Source organism: Lithobates pipiens, unplaced genomic scaffold (genome assembly GCF_037356315.1).
Source record: "Lithobates pipiens isolate NorthernLeopardFrog02 unplaced genomic scaffold, aLitPip1_a1.2 Scaffold_18, whole genome shotgun sequence".
Classification (NCBI taxonomy): domain Eukaryota; kingdom Metazoa; phylum Chordata; class Amphibia; order Anura; family Ranidae; genus Lithobates; species Lithobates pipiens.
In genome coordinates this window covers 547,308,325-547,324,184 of record NW_027507758.1, presented here as the reverse complement: position 1 = coordinate 547,324,184, position 15,860 = coordinate 547,308,325, and the positions used below count along the sequence as shown (strand labels likewise).

At 44.6% G+C, this 15,860-nt stretch overlaps 1 protein-coding gene across 3 annotated transcripts in view; it reads right to left on the bottom strand.

The window, feature by feature from the left end:
* KLHL29 (kelch like family member 29) overlaps positions 1-15,329 on the bottom strand; it is a 1,407,189-nt gene extending 1,391,860 nt beyond the window's left edge. The window contains exon 1 of one of the 3 annotated variants that reach the window (XM_077488859.1): positions 14,901-15,329. The gene's annotated coding sequence lies outside the window, so the exon portion shown is untranslated. Of the gene's footprint in view, positions 1-10,589; positions 10,889-14,900 lie in introns of those variants that run through there. The other 2 variants (XM_077488857.1, XM_077488858.1) reach the window with 2 other exon arrangements.
* Between the last annotated feature and the right edge of the window lie 531 nt (positions 15,330-15,860).

Here is a 15,860-nt window from a genome sequence, read left to right as displayed (position 1 = left end):
CAGGGATGGATGGATGGATGGACACACACACAGGGATGGATGGATGGATGGACACACACACACACACAGGGATGGATGGATGGATGGACACACACACAGGGATGGATGGATGGATGGACACACACACACAGGGATGGATGGACACACACACACACAGGGATGGATGGATGGATGGACACACACACAGGGATGGACAGGCATATCTCACCCTCGGCTTATACACGAGTCAATAGGTTTCCCAGTTTTTTGGGGGTAAATTGGGGGCCTCGGCTTATACTCGGGTCGGCCTATACTCGAGTATATACGGTAATTAATTCTGCATCAGCTCATCATAGGTTTGAAGGGTGATTGCTCTTCTCCCATCAGGAGGCATGAAGGAGATCGGTCGTTTCCGGAGAGGGCTGCTTGGAGAGTTTACTGAGAATGAAAAAAAAAGACCCAACGCTTCTTCTTCAAGGCTGTGTGTGTGTCGAAACCTCCTGAGAGCAAAGCAACTTTCTTGTTGGGAGAGACTTGATTCTGCAGTCATCTGCTTTATTTTGTGGGCAATGTCATGTGAACATACAAGCGATGGCGGACAGTTGCACAGTATTCCAGGTTTCATTTTTTAAATGGCGAGTTGCGATTAGTTTGCACATAAAACGATTCTGTGAGCAGTCTTGAGTAAAAAAAAAATTAAATGGCGAACACTCCACTGATTAATTAAAATGGAACATAATTGCAAACAGTTGCGCGATATTAGTAAATGCTCAATCACGTGATTTGTCTTCAGTCCTGTGATCAAACATAACCCCTGTAGCCCTGGTCTCAAAGCTTGCCTCTAGGAAAACAGCAAAATACACGGATGAAATACACATCAAAGAACTGTTTTCAAAGGATTCATAGAACTGTCCATCCAGATCTGAGATGTACACAATTCGGCCCGACTGTACAGCCTTGTCTGACACAGCAGAAGACCTGATTTCTCTCTTCTGCAGTTAAGTAACACTTAAGCCTCGTACACACGATCGGATTTTCCGCAGACAAAACCTTGGACTTTTGTCCGAAGAGCTTTGGCCAGGAACTTGTCTTGCATTCAAACGGCAAGGAATTGTCAACCAACAAACACAAGCTTAGTGACGTACTACGAGCCAATAAAGAGTTCAATTGTCATGCTCCACCCTTTGGGCTCTTTGTGCTAATTTTGTGTTAGTAGAAGTTTGGTGAGTGTTGATTCGCGCTTTTCATTTCATGCTTTTCATTTTGCGCTTTTCAGTTCGTTTCTGAGCGGCCGTTCGTCAACCAGCCATGTTGTGGAATCGGAGGAGATAACGTGTTATTTATTACTGGCCTTGCAGTTATTGCTTTGACCCAAGTCCAGTCCAGGAACAGGAGGAGGAGGAGTTCTTGGACTAAAAATTGGTTGCTTTATTAATCGTGACCAATTATGTCATATGCCTTTGCTGCGGAAGCTCCAGGAGAATAATCTGGATGATTTTCGGAATTATCTCCGGATGACGGACCCCTGCTTTCCCCAACTCTTGGCATTGTTTACCCCCTATATTAAGAAGCAGGACACATGCATTTTTTACATTTTTTGGTTGAATAATGATTTGATTTGGTATATTTTCTATATTTTTGGATGTATAGAATGCACTTTTTGGTTAAGTTCTATTGGCAAAGAGCATGTCTAATTTTATTTGTTTTCATTTTTTAATGCACAATAAAAAAAAAATTGTGGGGAATAATACTTGGCTATGTGTTTTACTTCAAATGATAGTTTGGCAGTAGGCAGTTACATTTTAAAAAATACAATGTAAAATTAAGGGACAACAACATAGTTGTATCTTTGATCTTTGATCTTAAAAACCAAGGGATAATGGTGTTGTGGTAACTTGCCCAAAGAAAAGAAAATAACAAGCATAATAATATTATTCTTGATATCACTAGAAAAAAAAAGCCTTTGAAAATTAGCTTGCCATAACTCCATCAGTATCACCAGCAAAACAGCTTCATTATTATCCCAAAGAAGAGAAAGTGTGCTGCATTTCGAGATTTCATAATTTGCCACGTCACCAATGTAAATTCTCCATTACGAATGCTAGTTTACAAGACCGACCGCTACCAGCTCGTCCTTGCTTCCGAGCATGCGTGTTTGTACTTTAGACTTTTGTCTGACGTACTTGTGTACACACGCTCAGAAAATCCGTCAACAGACATTTGTCCACGGAAATTTTTTAAGTCTGCCATCCAACATTTGTCCGTGGAAAATTTTAAAGCCTGCCATCCAACATTTGTCCATGGAAAGTTGGCCAACAATTATCTGATGGAGCATACAAACGGTCGGATTTTCCGACAACAGCCTGTCATCACACAATTCCCGGCGGAAAATCCAATCGTGTGTACGAGGCTTTACAGTCTATGACTGGGCAGTGAAGGAGAAGCTACACACTAATGAGCTCATCTCTCTGCCACTCTGCTCTCTCCTCCTGTTAGCAGGTCCCTTGTTGTCACACTGGCACCTAACTGGCTCAATGTTCTGCCTATTCCTCCCCCAGTTTGAGCTCTGCTGTACCAGGCATCGCAGATACCATATCAAACTTGGGTACTTCTATTGGTTGCATCTGAAAAAAATACATGCACAGGGTTTGATTTACTAAAACTGGAGAGTGCAAAATCTAGTGCAGCGCTGAATAGAAACCAATCAGCTTCCAGGTTTTATTGTCAAAGATTAATTGAACAAGCTGAAGTTAGAAGCTGGATGGACTGTTGTCTTTGTTCAACCTTACCTACTATGTAACTCCACAGTCTTTATCTGCATACTTGTTTTGAGTCAGCGACTCATAGGGGTTGATTTACTAAAAAAAGTGTGTAAAAAATCTGGAGCATCTTTGCATAAAAACCAATCAGCTCCCAGTTTTTTTCTTGTCAAAGCGAAAAGCGGGGTTCCACCATAAAGTGGAACTTCCGCTCATCGGAACCCCCCCCCCCCGGTGTCAGAGTTGGCACCTTTCAGGGGGGAGGGGGGTGCAGATACCTGTCTAAGACAGGTATTTGCACCCACTTCCGGGCATAGACTCCCACGGGAGTCTATGCCTCTTCCTGTCCCGGCGCGCTGTCTGCTGGAACACACACTGGTCCCAGAGACAAGGCGGACCGTTCCTATTGCACTGCGCGACTCGCGCATGCGCAGTAGGGAATCGAGAAGTGAAGCCGCAAAGCTTCACTTCCTGATTCCCTCTCCTAGAATTTTTTACAGTGAAATCCCTCTTTAACTGAACAAGCTGAAGTTAGAAGCTGATTGGCTACCATGTACTGCTGCACCAGATTTTGCACTCTCCAGTTTTAGTAAATCAGCCCCAAAGTATTGAGATATAAAGTTTTGAATGATAGCCAGGAAATTTGCATTATCAGGAGAGAGGTCAGTAATGTTAGGCTTCACATTTTTCAGGTTCCCCTTTCAATAGAGGTTAGCTGCTCTCATCAATCTCCAAATGATACAACCATTACAACCAAAAGCTAAGTGATCCTGGACCGGAGCACATACGGTTATCACCTTATGGGGAGGAGCATACAAGCAACTGTTTGTAGTCACACTAAAGTGCTAGCAATTAATCAGTAAAAGTGAAGACTAAACACTATACAGACGGAACAAATGTCTCCCTATGGTTTAAGATACACGAGTAGCATGTACTATTAATTAATTGCACAAATGTTCTACCAGAAATGTTTAAAATTGGCTGGTGGCCACTAGGGAATGTAAGAACATCCTAGACCCAATGTAGACTGCGTACAGAACTTGAGCATTTTCTCGGATCACAGTTCATACTTCCAAAGGTTGTGTATGTAATAAATGCTGTTTCAAGTTGAATATCTTACTGCTGTGCCTTGTGATATCATATTTTATGGATAAAGAAGTTAGAACTGTAAACAAATGTCAACCAGTTCCAGAGATCCATGGTCCACAAGAGATCTTCTTCAAAGCCACCAAGCCTACGAAGGGGACCTATTGCCAAAACAACATCGCCTACTCTCCTGTTCATGCTCAGCAATTGTCCAATGATCTCTACTAACAAGGAGGATTGACCAATCTAAAATCTCATCCTCTCACTTAGAAGAGATCATGTGACCAACTGCCAAAGAACTGACATTCAGCCGAACCTTGAAACAGTGGTATCTCTGGCCAAGACAAATATGTCAAAGCTTTCACTACAATTCATGAGTTCCAGACTATAGGTTTAGTTTGAGAGATCAGATAACATATATCAACAAACCAATATCCTTAGGAAAACATTATTAAACTGACATCACATAGATTACATAATCCTACTGCAAATATTTTCATTTTATTGAATTCCAACAAAATATTCTTCAGCACCCTGGAGGCCCAAGGGCCTAGGACTGCAAGCACGATCAGTATGCTAATCTATGCTTTTGAAAACTGGTTGAAAACTTTCACCTATACCTGTATCCTCCGACACAAAGCATCTCAGTCATCCACAATATGGGGTTAGTCAAAGCAACCATTTATGGATTAGCATCTGGCAGACACATTGGGGTTGATTTAAGCCCCATACACACTATCAGATTTTCTGCTGATTTTTTCCTTCAGATTTACCAAAATTATATAATATGAGGTCAAACCTTAGGAGTTTCAATTTGTATGCAATCAGGCAGGCCCTTCTACTACATGGTTTTGGTAAATCTGAGGACAAAAATCAGCAGAAAATCTTATAGTGTGTATGGGGCTTTAGACCCCTTTCACACTGGGGCGTTTTTCAGGTGCTTTTGGGCTAAAAATAGCGCCTGTAAAGCACCTGAAAAACGCCTCCCCTGCAGTCCCAGTGTGAGAACCTGAGTACTTTCAGACTGGGGCGCTGCGCTGGCAGGACATAAAAAAAAGTCCTGCAAGCAGCATCTTTGGGGCGATGAAGGAGTGGAGTATATACTGCTCCTTCACCACTCCTGCCCATTGAAATGAATAGGCCTATCTGCTGAAGCGCCTGCAATGCGATTCGGCAGCGGCACTACAGGGGCGCATTTGACCCTTTAGTCGGCCGCTAGCGGGGGTTAAAAGTACCTCGCTAGCACCGCTAAAATTACGGTAAAGCGCCACTAAAACTAGTGGCTTTTACCGTCAACGCTCACCTGCGCCAGTGTGAAAGCAGCCTACTAAAACTGGAGAATGCAAAATCTGGTCCAGCTGTGCATGTTAGATAATCAACTTCTAACTTCAGCTTGTTCAATTAACCACTTTAGCTCTGGAAGATTTACCCCCGTTCATTCAATGCCCATTTTTTGTGATACAGCACTGTGTTACTTTAACTGACAATTGCGTGATCGTGCGACTCTGTACCCAAATAAAAGTTTTGTCCTTTTTTCCCACAAATAGAGCTTTCTTTTGATGGTATTCAATCACCTCTGCATTTTGTTTTTTTCCGCTAATCACAAAATCTAATTTCTTCATAAATTTAGGCCAATTAGTGTTCTGCTACATATTTTTGTTTAAAAAATCCCAATAAGCATATATTGATTGGTTTGTGCAAAAGTTATAGCATCTACAAACTATGGGATTTTTTTATTCTTTTTTGTTTACTAGTAATGGTGGCAATCAGTGACTTAGTGGGACTGCGATATTGCGGCGGAAAAATTGGACAACTAACTGACACTTTTGACATTTTTGGGGGGCCGGTGACACTAATACAGTGATCAGTGCTAAAAAATATGCATAGCCCCATACACACTATCAGATTTTCTGCTGATTTTTGTCTTCAGATTTACCAAAACCATGTAGTAGAAGGGCCTGTCTGATTGCATACAAATTGAAACTCCTAAGATTTGACCTCATATTTTATGGTTTTGGTAAATCTGTAGGAAAAAATCAGCAGAAAATCTGATAGTGTGTACAGGGCTTCAAAGCATTAAATGTATGCCTAAATTATGTTTACTAACTGTGGGGGAGGTGCTTTAACTAGGGGAAGGCAAACATCCGAATTAATGCCTAGAAGAAACAGGATCAGTACCTTCCCCTCTGGCAGAACCACAATCTGCCTTGTTTACAGATTGTTGTTCTGCCTGTGTACTGTCTAATGGGCAGGCGCCAACGGACATCGAGTTTACTGTACCCACAGCTGGGGTCCCACTGTGTATAATCACAGTGGAAGTGGGTCGGCGACGGTGCGCACACGCTCCAGACCTGGAAGCGTCAGATCGCATGCTAGGTACGTGATCTGGCGCAGAGTGCCGCAGTAACTGTACATGGGGCAGTATGCAAGCGGTTAAGCTTTGACAAAAAAAAACATGGAAGCTGATTGGTTTTTATGCAGAACTGTACTAGATCTGGCACTCTCCAGTTTTAGTAAATTAACCCCATTATGTGCAGAAATCTTTTAAAACAGCGAAAAGTATGTGCAGCAAACGAATGGTGCATCCTGTTAGGTGAATACATCAGTTCGGCCACTTATTTCTACTGACAGGTTCTCTTTAATAAGCAAAATTGATGCTGTACATTAAGATGGGCCATACCCAGTTTAGCAGATGCAAATTAAAATGTTGTTGTATGTTTTGATACAGCGGTCATATAGAATTTTAAATTAAGCCTAACTACTAATATTTTTAACTATTAAGAGTATTGCTTGTGATGATTAAGCCCTTAGGGTGTTAATTAAACAATGACTGCAATAGCTACTGAGCATTGGAAGACAGGGAACCTGTGCAGGAATATTTTCTTGTCCACACCCAGTCAATAAGAGAGTATGGTTAACCATTTACTGGATCACTTACATGTACGTGATCCAGCCTACTCCAGGTTAGGGGTGTGCATTCATGCAACCCCTGTGCTAACCTATGCTGTCACTGGCTTCAGCAGGTTTTTGTCAGCAAGTTTGCTGGCTTTTTTCATGTATGTAATAAAAAATAAAAAAAACCCAGTGGTTATCAATCACCACCAAAAAAAAAAGCTCTGAGTGAAAAAATATATAAAAGTAATTTGCATATAAGGTTGCATGACTGCACAATTGCCGGTGAAAGTAGTGCAGTGCTGAATAGCAAAAAATGTCCTCATAAAGAGGGTAAAACCTGCCTGAGATTAAGTGGTTAAGACATTTTGAAGAACAACTCCCTCTTTTCACCTGCCCTATATGTGAGTGGTGTCCAGGTCTACATGACAGTAGGAGGGGTCCCAGGACCCGCCGAACCCATATCTTGTGTAAATGGGGCCCTATATTCTAAAGGACCCTTGTGCATCTGCAAAAATGGTCTGTCCGCCCCTGCTTCTAAGACTTTCTAACACAAGTATTTGAAAGCCATTAACTGAGCCAACCCACATGGACGATGAATGTTTTTCTGTATAGCCTAATCTAGTAATTACCTTTTGGATTTCGCCTTTTATCTGTTTGGACCAATCAGCACAAAAAAACATAATGGTTGATTGGTTGCAATGGGTAATTGCAGGCTGCACATTATTACTCTGCCTTATGTAATAAGATTGTTCTGTTCTGCATGCAAGGCTTGCGGGAGAGGCTTGCAGGAGTTAAAAAGAAAGATCGGTCTCAGTTACACTGGAACACACTGTATGTCCTGTGTGGCTTTGCGGTGGGTTTTTCCATTCGAGTATACTTTTAACCCTCCAGCAATTCCAGTTTTAAGATACAAACATAAAATAAAATGCTACAGTATATGAAACAACAGCGTACTGGCAAACGTTTAAATGTGAAACACAAAAACTGATATCACAAACAGATGGCTATAATGACTAATGACCATCACAAGGTTTAAAGCCTATCTATAGGATGCGTGCTGAGAAAAAAACCATGGTAAAGCTGAACCATCTTGAGGTCTGAAGAATAAAGGAGGGGCAGAGACTGCGTGTGTGATATGATTCATAAATACAGTACAGAAGGGCAATGTCTAGCCGCCAAGTGCAATATGCGGCCATATATCAACCCGGCGCATCTTAGGAAATAGTACATAGCTGCTGAAGAAGAAAAACAGATTCAAGCACGACGTGCCTGAGCTTGTAGTTCTCCAACACCTGTAGGATCTTAGTTTATAGAATTCTGCATTAGCTAAAAGTGAGAAAAATGCACCTAATTTAAACCACTTTTCGCTGTACACAAGCCTTTCTCAACTAGGGTTCCCGTTAAACACCAGGGTTCCTCTAGAGCAGCATTTATCAACCATTTCAACACAGAAGAACCCTTGAAAGAACTTTCTGGTATCAGGGACCCACTGCTGAAAATGACTATATCTACAACTCATTAAACATTAGTGGTGCTGATCAATGGGAAGAATGCTCCTTACATTTATCATCATTGGGAAAAAAGACCCCCTTACAGATAGCTAAAAAGGTCAGTGGTGTTAGTAGGAACTTAGCTGAGAGGAAGAAATTGATCATTGCTCAAGGAACCCCTAGCAGCCTCTGGAAGAACCCTGGTCGAGAAGAACCGCTCTAGAGCTTGCTGGGGACTCTTTCAGGAATTGAGCAGTTTCTTCTTCTCAGATATGGAACCATTAAAACCAATCATTTTAGCTATCTGTAAGGAGGGCATTTTTCACAATGACCTCCAAAGTAAGAAGCATTCTTCCATCTAGCCACTAGTGTAATGGACATTCTTTACCTGGCCACCAATGTAAGGGGAATTCTTCTCACTCACTACCAATGTAAAGGGCATTCTTCCCACTGACCACGAATGTAAGGGGCATTCTTCTCCTTGACCATGGGCATAAGGCTAATTCTTATTACTAACCACCAATGTAAAGAGCATTCTTCCTACTGACCACCAATGTAAGGGGCATTCTTCCCATTGACCACCAAGGTATGGAACATTCTCCCCATTGACCATGACCATTCTTCCCACTGGTCACCAATGTAAGGAGCATTCTTCCCACTGACCCCCAGTGTAAGGAGCATTCCTCCCACTGACCATTAATGTAAGGAGCATTCTTCACAGTGACCACCAATGTAAGGAGCATTCTTCATACTAACCACCACCAGTAAGCCATATTCCTCCCACTGACCCCTAATGCACTGAAGGTTTTCTAATTATTTGTAGGAGTTCCCTGAGACCCCAAACGTTTTTTCAAGGGTTCCTACATGTTAAAAAGTTTGAGAATGACTGCTTTCAACAATTCAGACTGGCATAAGGGTTTCGAAGCAAGTGACTGGTAATATGCCTGCACATTTTTAATCTTCCTGAACTTCCAAGAACCCAGAGCAGTCAATATAAAAAACTGCAGCTTTTAGCTCCTAAATCAGAAATATAGCATGCCCTGCTTCTCTATTCCCCAGCCATAAAGAGGTGCACAGTGCACGTATATACAGGGAAGGTGAGATGCCAAGGTACCAATTTTGAAGTGGATATTTGTGCACCGAACTCCCTGGGGAAATCAGGGTCAGTCTGAGAAATTGAGGATATAAAAAGTAGGACAAGTACCTTGCCTACTTATACCCAAATTGTTTAAAAAGACCAGATTCGCTTTACATTTAGGAATAGCAGTTGCATAAAAAAACAACAAGAACAGTAAAAAAATAAAAATAAAATAAAAATAAAAAGAACACTAATAATATTTGTAGAAGAATCGAAAAATATTGACCTTTTCTTGGCACACAACAGAATAAATTAGCAAACACAAACCTGCACTATTTTAAAACAGAACAATCCCCCAGCCATACAAGCTAATAAAACATCTTGGCACATTGCAAACCAGCAATATACATGTGCAAACGCCAGCAAACAAATAAAAATATACATGTAAATATTCAACACTGTTGATCATAAATATTACATTACAGATCACAAAAGCAGAAGCACTGAACACAACTTTGCAGAGACGCTAACACTTGAAATCAGTTTCCAGATCATCAAGCCCGGTAATACCTGGGTGGGATCATAAAGCAGGATTTTCACAGCGAAGCTCCATTTACTGAACTGGATTAACTAGTGCAATATAAATATAAATATTTGATTTTTTTTTAACTTACTATATATATATATATATATAAAAGAATAATAAAGGAAAAAAGCAGGACTTTCACAGCGAAGCTCCATTTACTGAAGTGGATTAAATAGTGCAATATAAATATATATATATTTTTATTTTTAACTTACTATATATATATATATATATATATATATATATATATATATATATATATATATAAAAGTATAATAAAGGAAAAAAGCAGGACTTTCACAGCGAAGCGCCATTTACTGAGTTGAATTATATAGTGTGATTAAAAAATATATATATATATATATATATATACCTACACACACGTCACATTTTCATTTGACTCTTGATATATATTCATTCCCAAGGTCCATAGGTCATTAATTGGTCACGGGAATTGTATCTAAAAATCAAGGTAGGGGATTTTAAGGCAAAGTATGTTAAATTTAAAATGAAAATTTCCAACAATTGTTCAGCCCAAGAAGCCAGGCACAGTTGACAACGCTGGCACAAACAATCGTTTAAGGAGCAGCGATAGGTGGAAATCAAGGTGGAAAATACGGCTCGGTAGGGAGCCTTGTAATAGTTTAGCTGTGAAAAGCCTGCTGCCCGCTCTACGTAAACACCTGGCCATCCCATACCCCCTCTGTGCCAATCACCTGCAGGGCGTAGGAGCCAAGCGTCGTCGCCAAACGCCACTGTGACTTGCTCCGCACAGCTTCCCTTTCAGCAGGAGGGTACAAGCAGTCGATCCAAGATAACACATATTAGCAGAGCTGCTGTGTAATATAGCGTGCCAGGCCACACCATCTGAGCACCACCCTCCTCCCAGAGCTCCCCTGTGTGTGTGTGTGTGTCTCTCTCTACGCACAATGCTCCCAAGAGGGCATGGGGCAAGCTAAGGCAGCAGAGTCACTAACCACAGCTCTCTCCAGTGACACATTCCATGTGGGAGCAGACACGCCAGCACATCTGGGCACAACACGGGGCTCTTATGAATGAGACGGAGGGGTGGGCTTCAGCAGACGAATAAAAACACAGGATCACGTTACTGTAAGCTCGCCAAGCCCTCTCCATGCCTCTGAGATATTAATGTCATATTATATATAACATTAACCATTTCACGTCCAAAGCAGGCAACCTCAAAACAGCACACGTGGGACCTATTCGCCACTGCCCATAAACCACTTACAGAATACATAGCTATGGTATATGCATGCCAACTCTTCAAAGATTAGCTGTACCCCTACAATAGGAGTGGTGCCTGACAAATAAACCTTATAATATTTAATTACAGACAGATCAATGTTTTATCAGACACCAAATAATACAGAAATGCCTGAAGCAACCAGACTTTTTATTTTATTTTTATTTAACGTTTTAGCATATTCCAATCATAAGTGTAACTTATATAAACTTCAAACACATACTTTATAATTTAAGTTGTCACTCCTCATTCTCTCTCCTTCAATGGAAAAATAAAGGGAGGAGGGTGGGAGCAACATCAGACTGTTACATTATAACATTGACATTACATAGCAGAGATAAAAACATGTAACCTCTGTGCATGCCAGGAGTCTTGATATTGGAGGGTTGGCATAACACAAACATAACACAATAGGCATACAGAGAACTCTTCACCCCCTTAAAGGTGCTCACTGCACTTTAGGCTCAATTCACAAAGCTAACACACCTGGATAAAGGTATTCATTATCGAAAAGTGATAAAACATGTAACCATTGTGCATGTCAGGAGCAATGCATGGGAAGTTGTCACACTGGAGATACACAGGAAACTCTTCTACATCTGAAAGGTGCTCAACCCACTTCAGACTCAATTCACAATGCCAATACACCCAGAAAAACATACTTATTATCAAAAAACAAATCCAGCATTTACCCATTGTGCATGTCAGGAGCATTGCATGGGAAGTTGTCATCACACTGCAGGCATAAAGAACATTCTTCATCATATAAAAGGTGCTCTTTGCACATTAGACTCAATTTACAAAGCTAACAAACCTGATTGTTATCCAAAAAGTGACTGTTATTTTTAGTCAGTTGAGATCTGAAAATAACAGTCACATAGCTGACACTACAGATTCTTATGTAAAGCTTTGTGTATTGAGCCAATTGCCAAAATCATGCCGGACCGTCCACCGGATTAAACACAATGCCCCTAGCCCCCCACCCAAATATCTAATCTGAACAATCATGCTTAAAAACAGTGACAATGGTACATCCGGCTGGCATGGCACCGAAAAGAGTTTTGATCAACCATCCAATATTAATGAAGACTTTGCCAATGTGATGGGTTGGTGACACTTTTTGTGTGTTATTGTTTGCCAATGACTTTGTAGGGTTTTTCTATGAGCTGTAGCTGGGGTAAGCATGTGTCGGGGGAGCGCGTATACGTGAGCGTCTGATTCCAAACTGACCTCAAGTGCTCTGAGGTGGACATGTGCTGAGCAACCCTGGATGCGGGCCTTAGGTGTGCTGATGCCAACTCTGCTAACTCCATCTATGTATGGGCATCCCTCTAAGTATATTAGCACCCCCCTCTTCTTTAGGTATATAGCACCCCCCTCTCCTCTAGGTATATGAGCACCCCCCTCTCCTCTAGGTATATGAGCACCCCCCTCTCCTCTAGGTATATGAGCACCCCCCTCTTCTCTAGGTATATGAGCACTCCCCTCTTCTCTAGGTGTATGGACATCCCTCTAAGTGTATGAGCACCCCCCTCTCCTATAGGTGTATGATGAGCATTCCTCATCCCCCTCTCCTCTAGGTGTATGATGAGCATCCTTCATCCCTCTCTCCTGTCCTCTTCTAGGTGTATGATGAGCATCCTTCATCCCTCTCTCCTCTTCTAGGTGTATGATGTGCATCCTTCATCCCTTTCTCCTCTTCTAGGTGTATGATGAGCATTCCTCTCTCCTCCTCTCCTCCTCTAGGTGTATGATGAGCATCCTTCATCCCGCTCTCCTCTCCTACTCTAGGTGTATGATGCGCATCCTTCATCCCTTTCTCCTCAATTCCTCTATCCCTCATATCTCTCTCCTCCTCTAGGTGTATGATGAGCATCCCTTATCCCTCTCTCCTCTCCTCCTCTAGGTGTATGATGAGCATCCTTCATCCCTCTCTCCTCTAGGTGTATGATGAGCATCCCTCATCTCTCTCTCCTCTCCTCCTCTAGGTGTATGATGAGCCTCCCTCATCCCTCTCTCCTCTCCTCCTCTAGGTGTATGATGAGCATCCCTCATCCCTCTCTCCTCTCCTCCTCTAGGTGTATGATGAGCATCCCTCATCTCTCTCTCCTCTAGGTGTATGATGAGCATCCCTCATCCCTCTCTCCTCTCCTCCTCTAGGTGTATGATGAGCATCCCTCATCCCTCTCTCCTCCTCTAGATGAATGATGAGCATCCCTCATCCCTCTCTCCTCTCCTCCTCTAGGTGTATGATGAGCATCCCTCTCTCCTCCTCTAGGTGAATGATGAGCATCCCTCATCCCTCTCTTCCTCTAGGTGTATGATGAGCATCCCTCATCCCTCTCTCCTCCTCTAGGTGAATGATGAGCATCCCTCATCCCTCTCTCCTCTCTTCCTCTAGGTGTATGATGAGCATCCCTCATCCCTCTCTCCTGTCCTCCTCTAGGTGAATGATGAGCATCCCTCTCCCCTCTCCTCCTCTAGGTGTATGATGAGCATCTCTCATCCCTCTCCTCCTCTATGTGAATGATGAGCATCCCTCATCCCTCTCTCCTCTCCTCCTATAGGCGAATGATGAGCATCCCTCATCCTTCTCTCCTCCTCCAGGTGTATGATGAGCAATCCTCATCCCTCTCTCCTCCTCTCCTCTAGGTGTATGATGAGCATCCTTCATCCCTCTCTCCTCCTCTAGGTGTATGATGAGCAATCCTCATCCCTCTCTCCTCCTCTCCTCTAGGTGTATGATGAGCATCCCTCATCCCTCTCTCCTCCTCTAGGTGTATGATGAGCATCCCTCATCCCTCTCTCCTCTAGGTGTATGATGAGCATCCCTCATCCCTCTCTCCTCCTCTAGGTGAATGATGAGCATCCCTCATCCCTCTCTCCTCTCCTCCTCTAGGTGAATGATGAGCATCCCTCTCTCCTCTCCTCCTCTAGGTGAATGATGAGCATCCCTCTCTCCTCTCCTCCTCTAGGTGTATGATGAGCATCCTTCATCCCTCTCCTCCTCTATGTGAATGATGAGCATCCATCATCCCTCTCTCCTCTCCTCCTCTAGGTGAATGATGAGCATCCCTCATCCCTCTCTCCTCCTCTAGGTGTATGATGAGCATCCCTCATCCCTCCCTCCTCCTCTAGGTGTATGATGAGCATCCTTCATCCCTCTCTCCTCCTCTAGGTGTATGATGAGCATCCCTCTCCTCCTCTATGTGAATAATGAGCATCCCTCATCCCTCTCTCCTCTCCTCCTCTAGGTGGCTGATGAGCATCCCTCTCTCCTCTCCTCCTCTAGGTGTATGATGAGCATCCCTCATTCCTCTCTCCTCTAGGTGAATGATGAGCATCCCTCATCCTTCTCTCCTCCTCTAGGTGTATGATGAGCATCCCTCATCCCTCTCCTCCTCTATGTGAATGATGAGCATCCCTCATCCCTCTCTCCTCTCCTCCTATAGGTATATGATGAGCATCCCTCATCCCTCTCCTCCTCTAGGTGTATGATGAGCATCCCTCTCCTCCTCTAGGTGTATGATGAGCATCCCTCTCCTCCTCTAGGTGAATGAGGAGCATCCCTCATCCCTCTCTCCTTTCCTCCTATAGGTGTATGATGAGCATCCCTCATCCCTCTCTCCTCTAGGTGTATGATGAGCATCCCTCTCCTCCTCTAGGTGTATGATGAGCATCCCTCTCCTCCTCTAGGTGTATGATGAGCATCCCTCTCCCCTCTCCTCCTTCCAGTGACAAGTTGTTCTCCTTATAACCTTACCTCCCTCCAGTCTCCTGGATCCAGGCTGACGCAGGCGCACAGGCTCGTACACGGGAAGATGCAGCCCGACTTCTCCGGGGATGAGGGATGGATGCCGCCAGCCGGGTACCGCACCGTCAGCGCCCGCCGTCCTCCTCTCAGCGTCTGTCCGCTCCGGTGCACGGGCTGGGCGGATTGTCCTAGTGAGTGTCCCGGGACTGGGGAGCGGCGGGCTCCGGGGGGCTGTGTGTGCCCCGGGGCTCGGTGTAGCGGCGGGCTGGATATGTGTCTGCCTGCTGCAGGATCCGGACCATGCTCCCTTCTGCTCCCCGCTTCGTTCTATGAGGCTGTCTACTTGCTGGATGGGGGCGGGGTCAGGAGCGTCACGGCCGGGAGGGGGCTCCAATCACACGGGGGGCGAGGCGCACAGACAGGAGGGGGGAGACTGGCACCGGGCACGCCCGGGGACTGGGAGACGGACCGGGAGGCTGTGTGCCCGGGGACGGGGAGACGGACCGGGGGGCAGGGAGGCTGTGTGCCCGGGGACTGGGAGACGGACCGGGGGACGCGGAGGCTGTGTGCCCGGGGACGGGGAGACGGACCGGGGGACGCGGAGGCTGTGTGCCCGGGGACGGGGAGACGGACCGGGGGACGGGGAGGCTATGTGCCCGGGGACGGGGAGACCGCCGGGGAGGCTGTGTGCCCGGGGACTGGGAGACGGACCGGGGGACGCGGAGGCTGTGTGGCCGGGGACGGGGAGACGGACCGGGGGACTGGGAGGCTATGTGCCCCGGGGACGGGGAGACCGCCCGGGAGGCTGTGTGCCCGGGGACGGGGAGACGGACCGGGGGACGGGGAGCCTATGTGCCCGGGGACGGGGAGGCTGTGGGAGCGCTCGGTACCAGCACGATCCTCGTCCTACCGGGACCAGCTGTCTGTACAGCCGCGATCACCGACTCCGCTGTCTTGTTTCTACTTCCC